Here is a 7,921-nt window from a genome sequence, read left to right as displayed (position 1 = left end):
GTGAAGACACTGTTGCAGTAATCAATGCGGCTAAAGACAAACGCATGGATGAGTTTCTCTAGATCGTGCTGAGACATAAGTCCTCTAATCCTGGAGATGTTCTTCAGGTGATAGAAGGCCGACTTTGTGACTGTCTTGTATGATTTGTTTTTAAACCTCTGGTCTGGACTCGTTTTGTATGTCCGTCTTTTCTGCAACATCAAAGATCCAGTGAAAGAAACTAAGTGGTTAGGTGAGATTCCTCTAAAAGGGGTGAATACTAAAAACTTATTAGCAAAAACGCATTGTCCTTGCTATAGTACCCCCTAGGTATTGGACGATATGATTTTTTTTTTTGTCTGTGTAGCGGTAGGGTTTTTCTATCAGATTGTCTGGTTGGCTTTTCCCCAGGAGTTTCTGGTTTTTCTGGCCAATGTGTTTTACCGGAGAAGAATTTGTACGGATGAAAAATCCATACAAAAACAATAGGGTTCCCTGCTCCGCTGGGAGCAGGCAAACGGCCATGCCTTGCATTGGCTGTCCGCTCGCACCCGCAGGCTTGTAACCCTAAAAAGAGGGAGGGAGCAAGATGGACAGAGATATGAGAGAGGGTGCCAGTGAAGACACAGATTGAAGTGAGGAATGCCTACAAATACTGTGCCAGATAGGCCTCTGTCTGCCATACTTCTGATACTGATGGAAAGTTTTATCAGCCGGCCTTGGGAGGGTAGCCAGCACAGTTACGTAGGTGTCCTGGGGGAGGGGAAGGGGGGAAGCTGATGGGCAGAGAATGTCAATTTTACATAATATCCGGGAGAATTTTGAGATAGCCAGCCTTTCAAGGCCGACTCAGAGCAGCCAGATTAAGATATCAGAATTTATTTTTAGGTCAGACCGATGCCTTTAATTTTATGTCAGCCTCAAGAGTCTCACTGGTACATGTCAATGGCGAATCCAAACAGCCAAAATAAAGAGGCCACTTCCGCCGGGCCAAGTCAGAATCTTCTCCGATGTCGATTCCATTTGGCTAGCAAGTTCTAAGGTCCATTCGCATAAATGCAATTAAATGATCAACATTCCCTGAAAAATGCATATATCCTGCCACTTTTCATCATCCAATGTTAAAAAATGACAGTTGGAGATTTTTCATCAAACTTCGAAAATATTGTTGTGCAATATCACAAGCTGTCATGCTCAAAGCACGGGTTGTGAATAACTCAGCTTTTACTACATCAAATTTTAGGCCAGTATCTATAAAGTTCACTTAATTGTCATCAGTTTTTTGTTTTTTAATTTCAGTTGACTGTGGTGTCCATCTTAAATTTGTTTATTTCTTATTTCTTGAATTTTTTGTTAATCTATTCAGTGGTTCATAAGATATGTTCAATATTATGCTAACAAACAGATACTCCTATTAGTTGATATAAAAAAAGTGAACAAAAATCTTGCTCAAACTGTTAGTGCTCAGAATATTTGTTTTGGATGAGTCTCAGCTACTACCACATCATATTTCAGCTCAGCATCTGTAAAATTGACAGGCTTATGGTCATTTTTGTATTTTTTAAGGGTAGCTAGCTCTGACAACCACCTTGAATTAGGTTTAGCCCCAAAGATAATCTTTTTTAGATATAAAACCAATGACTTTCTGTAAGTGTCTTGATCCTATTTTTTGTGCTTTATTTTGTCATGTTTCCTTGTGTTATTTTGAGATTCTCTGTATTTTTGTTTTGATCCTCAGTATTTATTTGAATTATCAGACATTCTTTCCCTCAGTCGTTTTTACCTTTAGTTAACCATTCACATCTGCTCTTCCTTTTCATTAGCTTTGTCCATCAGCACTTACTCTAATTCCACACCACATGTATATACTCCTTGCTTTAACTCACTCTTCAGTATTTCATCCTGTTAGTTTACTGTTTGTTCTCCTGCCTGTTCCATGTTTGTGTATTTTTGTTTTTGTCAGATGACATGTTGGCTTTTTTTTTATTTTAATTATTAAATTCTTTTTCCTTTCAAGTTCCTGCACAAGTCTGCATACTGGAGTCCTGTTTACAACAATCCTAACAGAATGACTGTCAGGAGCGGTGGAGATAACGAAGGCGAGCCCAGAACACAGACTCATGTTTGCACTGAAGGAAAATCTAATTTATTAAATCAAAAACAAAAGCTCGTGAGGCAGCGAAACTAAAAAAAAACAAACTAAATCCAAAACGAGGGCAGGAACCAAAATACAGACAGGAGCAGGAACAGGACCAGGGAACAAACAAAACAGAAACACAAGTGACAACAAACAATGAACCAGCGAGGTATAGAAGGAGTGACTGGGTTTTGAACACTGAGGATGACGAGGTAAGTGGGAACAGGTGGCATGATTACAAAGTCAGGACAGGTGTAGATGGGTGTGGCTGACAGGCAAGTGAGTGACTGAGGAGGAGTGAATAGTGACAAGAAACAAGACACAAACCACAAGAATAAAACTAAGACAAAAGATAACTGAACAAAGACTCAAACAGAAAACATGAAGACAATAACTGAAACAGAAAACCCAAAACCCCACAATGACTGACTCAAAGAAAGACCCAGCAGACTGCCAGTACCTTAGACTTATATCAGGAAGACTTCTGGAATCTACACATTGTAGTAAAAACATACCATGGGAATGTCATCAGATTTTAGGCAATGACTTCAAATGACTTTTTGTGGACATTTGCTTTCCTCCCCTGGCTAAAGAACTCACCAGGGATGGCAGAGCTATTAGAAAAAATAGAGCAGGAATATTTTGAGGTTCACAGCCTCCTTCATGATGGCTACAATTGGTATCCTCTCTGGTTCCAGCCACCCTCCAGGGTCCAGCCACCTTCTAGAGTCATGCCACTCAAAACCATGCCCCTTTCATCACCCTCATAGGCGCAAGGCTAACGCCTTTATACACACAAGCTCTGGGTTGTAACTACACCCGTGTTCTACATCATCTCTGCCCCTATATTTCACACACTATCCAGTTTTAGAGCAGAGAAAGATCCCACCATGCTGAAGCCACTCCTGAGCCTGCCAGCTGCCCAGATGTTGGCACCTCTTATATCTTCAAGAGTGTTCCCCCAGATCCTGACATCTCTCCACTGCCTCTAGTTTTTGAGAGGGTCAACAGTTCATCTCCACCTCTAGCTTTAGTCTCTAAGAGGGTCACCACTGCTCCATGCCACTGAGGCACACTGCTGCTTTGATTTGGAGCTTCCCGTTCAAAGCTGGGACTCTGATGTTAATTGTTAATTGTCTTTAAGGCTCTCTGTATGTTGTGCATCATACACAAATAAACCTTGTTTGAGTGATTTAACAGTGCCTGGAAATTGATTTTTTTTTCCCCACAACAATTTGCTCCAAACCTCACAGAGGACTGATGTCCCATGTCTACTCCATGTCTCCGAGAGTGTTGACGCATCATCACAACCCGAAGCCTTTGTGAGCACACCTCTTCACTGTGTGCTTCTGAGAGGATCTGGAAGGATGCCTCTCCATTGTGTGTCTTCAAGAGGATCTGGGGGGATGCCTCCCCACCCAGTACAGATTAAATGTACAGTTCGAACATTGCATCTATGTATTACATCAAATTGTTATTGACTTTTATTAAGTGTATGTTTTTGGGACAGGAATCTTCCACTAGTGTTAAAATAGGTTCTGAATAGGGTACAGCTGCAACTCAGCAGGAGGCTCCTTTTACCTCAGGAAACTGGCGATTACAGGGCAATTAAAGTAATTGCTAACAGCAGAGTTTCTTCTCAGACATCAGTTTTATCATTCAACCACTTGCCTCTTTGTGGGCAATACTTGCCATTTATCTCTATCTAGACAGACAGACAACTCCCTCAGGCTCCATCCTGCATGCAGAATGTCTCATCTTAACTCTCTTAAACATTTTCTGGTTGCCCCTGAAAATGTGTACTTCTTAAAAGTAAACTGTCCAATTAGATTTTAGTTCTTAAAAGTTCTTAAATTTCAATACCACAAAAATGCTGTACAGATAAGGTATTCAAAAGATAAGGTATACTGAAGCCTTTTTCATCTCAAGAAAGCTGATCTTTATGAAGCAATTACAGTGCATCTTTATCTTTCGGCTGTTCCCATTTCAGGGGTCGCCAAAGGGTTTCATCCTCCTCCATCTAACTGTCTTCTGTCCTCACTCCATCTCTCTCCATATCCTCTTTAATTGCATCCATATATCTCCTCTTTAGTTTTCCTCTTTGTCCTTTTCCTGGCAGCTGAATCTCTAACATTCTTTTACCAATATACCCACTATCCCTTCTCTGCACATGCCCAAACCATCTCAGTCTGGCTTCTCTAACTTGATCTCCCAGTCATTCAACCTGTGCTGTACCCAGGGATGGAAATTGCGTGATCCGAGCTGATGATGATTAAGCTGCCGACCAAGCAGGAAACGGGTAGGTACAAACAGTTAGCAAAATCACAGAATTGCTCAGGACTACATATTTCTGCAGTAACAGAACATTTAAATCCTAGTGTGTTATTTGTAAGACCTTTATTTGATTTGTGAAACTTCAAGAAAGGTTGGTTTCAGCACTTCTTGAATCATTTGAGCAGAAGTATTTAATTTTATTTTTAAAAAACCTTTTTTAAAAAAGAAATCTGCTGACAGCTGTAAAAAAGAAAAAAAAAGGCTGGTAAAATGTTTGAGTGGCTGGTAAAAAAAAAATTATCCACCAGCCACAGTGGCTAGTGGACAATTTTTTTTTATTTCCACTGCTGGCTGTACCTCTGATGATCTCATTCCTAATCTTATCACTCCTTGTCACTCCCAAGGACAACCTCAACATTTTCAGTTCTGCGACTTCCAGTTCTGTCAACTTCCACCATTTGGTCTTCTTCTCTGCCTTTATTATTTTAACCACAACAGTCATCCTACACACCACCATCTGACGCTGTCTGGCCATGTTCTCCCCTGCCATCACCTTACAGTCTACAATCTCCCTCAGGTTACCTTTTCTATACAGAATGTAGTCTACCTGCGTACTCATGTTTTCACTGGTATAGACCACCCTGTGTACCTCCCATCTTTGGAAATAAGTGTTGACTACAGCCATTCCAATCCTCTTGGCAAAATCTACTACCAACTGTTCTTCCTGGTTCCTTACCTTGACACCAAATCTGTTTCCTTCACCAAGATGTCCATTCAGATTTGCTCTGATCACCACTCTCTCCTCCCTGGGAATACTCTCTATCATTTCATCAAGATCCTTCCAGAATTTTTCTTTCTCTTCTACATCACATACAACCTGTGGAGATTAACCACTGACAACATTCAGCATCAGACTTTCTACTTCTACCTTTAGACACTTCACCCTATCTGAATTTCTTTTCTTCTTTTTTTAATGTGTCCTGTCCAGCTGTGGGGCACTCAGAATTGTCATCTGAATGTCAGGGTAAGGCCTAACAGATTTGCTTTCACAAGCGGAACATTATGGTTTTCACCATGATGTTCCCCTTGGTGTATAAAACTTTATTAGAAATTGCTTTGGGTTTATTTCAATTGTAATGGACACAAAGATGAGAAAGAAGAAAGAGAACGGGGAAAAGAGATTTGAAGAGAAAAACCAAAGAGATAAAACAAGTCAACACCCTTGAATTCTGCCACAGGACCTGCGGAAAGAGAAAACAAAACAAAGAATCCACAACAACAAAAAGCATATGCAGTATATGATGATAATTATAACTTCAATGGAAAGTACATAGAGCCAGGTAATACAAGAGGGTATTTAGTGACAACCGCAGCCCAACTAAAGGTGTATCTGACAGACACCTGAATTTAGATATGCATATATGTGTATCTATATGTATCTACAAGGCTTCTCCTTAGGAATATTTGGTAGTTAGTGTGGGGACCCAGATCCACCCCCCAGTACATGAGGACGGTACAAGGAAGAGCGGAGGCACAGACACACAGCAGCCCCCCAAGCCCGGAGCCCCGGGTGCCCCCTGCAGGGACATACCCCGGCACCCAGCCCCCGACAAGAGCCACCCATGCACCAGCGAGCAGAGGCACCAACCACCAGTTGGGGTGCAACGGGGGGGACACTGGCCCCACATTTTAATGAGGGGCCCAAGATGATCCAGGAGAAGTGGCAGCCTAGAACCCAACCTGACAGATAAACAGCCATTCACACCTTCCCACCCACAATCTCATATATAGAAACTCACATCTACTCTTCCAACATAAAATAAAGACATAACACACCTACTCACACCCTCATACACACTCTATACTCCCAGGTTCAGGTGAGGTCCCCCAAAGGGCCAGCCTATCCCTGGACCCAGGAGATGGTCCCCTTCTCTCTGGGGTGGAGAAAAGCAGACAGCCCAACCCACCGCCGTAGGGGCAAAGTAGCCCATGACCCAAGGCGAGAGCCAGGTGCCACCCGGACAACCCTGGTCGTGTTCAGCCTTTCTTTGTGGGCAGCCCACAAAGAAAGGCTGAACACGTCCCCACAAAGACAGAAGGGAAGGAAAAGGAACAGAAACACATCAAAAAAGCTTTCCAAACATGTGGTATCCTAATTGGGCTTTTGTCAAGTCAGCTAGGAAATCCACTAAACACACCACGGAACAGAACAAGGAGAGGAACAGAAGAAAGAACATTGTCATTCCTTACGTTGCTGGAGTATCCGAGAAACTCAGAAGGATTTTCTCAAAACACAACATCCCAGTACATTTCAAACCCAACAAGAATTTCAGGCAGAGGTTGGTCCACCCTAAGGACAAAACACCCAAACCCAAACTGAGCAGAGTTGTGTATGCAATTCAGTGGGGGCCCATCAGTGAGTCAGACAAACAAGGACCCTAAACGAGCCACACTTACATAGTTACTGAGCAGCTTCGTTTCTCACGAATCTAAAAATAACAGGGAGTGAGGAAGCACTGAGAACAAATTAGCCAAGTCCAGGTCCAGAAAAGCGTATGGGAGGACCAGAATCTTTCCCACATAGAACAAAGACCAAAAGCATTTCAAACCTTGATACAAAGAAAAACATTTAAAAGAAGAAGAAATTAAGTAAGTCTTAACTTGTGCAGACAAGAATCATAATTATTGTTATACATTTTACTATTAAAAAGAACAACATTAAAATTTTCCATTACACAAGAACACAGAAACATGAGTGGCAAGAACACACAGAAATACAACAACATGAAACCAGGCTTAAATACAAGAAAGTATTAACAAAAGTTGAGGAGACAAAATATTACCTAAATGAAACTCAAACTCTAAGAAACCTCTCCTGATGACAGCCCGGAAAATGCACAGAGAAACCAGGAGTCAAAAATGGTCAGAAACAGTATCTTCAGTTTAAAAGATTTATTAGCCTTAGTACTAAGGGAGACACTCCTTACCAGCTCACAGCAGGAACACCAGAAGATGTCTGAGCTAAATCTCTAAAACATAGCATTTTAACCTGAACAAGGAACTGGCCCATCCTCCTTCGGTCATCTTTCCGGAACCCTGTTTATGGACTTGTTTTTCTCTATCTTCTGCAGGTGGTTTTCTTCAAGTGGGTTTCAGTTCCTAATTAGCTGACTCCTCCAGACCTCGTTATCTTTGTAGTTGGTACCGGTGTTCTGTCGGGCCAGCATACGTTGTCTTATCGCCATACGCGTATCACAAACTGACGGCTGCATCTGTTAGATTAGCATACATTGTCGGATAGCCATACTCAAAGCAAAATCTGTATGACAAGTATATGCTGTGAGATCACCATATGCTTTTATTTAATCAGTCATTTACACTTCGTTTTAAACATGTGTATGATCATCTGACAGGTTAGTTGCTAAGTCAGGATGTTATACACTTTGTTTTAAACATGTGTATGATGATCTGACAGGTTAGCTGCTAAGTCAGGCTGTCATACACTTTGTTTTAAACATGTGTATGATGATC

Source organism: Kryptolebias marmoratus, linkage group LG10, assembly GCF_001649575.2.
Source record: "Kryptolebias marmoratus isolate JLee-2015 linkage group LG10, ASM164957v2, whole genome shotgun sequence".
Lineage (NCBI taxonomy): Eukaryota > Metazoa > Chordata > Actinopteri > Cyprinodontiformes > Rivulidae > Kryptolebias > Kryptolebias marmoratus.
The sequence above is the reverse complement of the archived record's forward strand: the minus strand, read 5'-3'. Positions refer to the sequence as shown.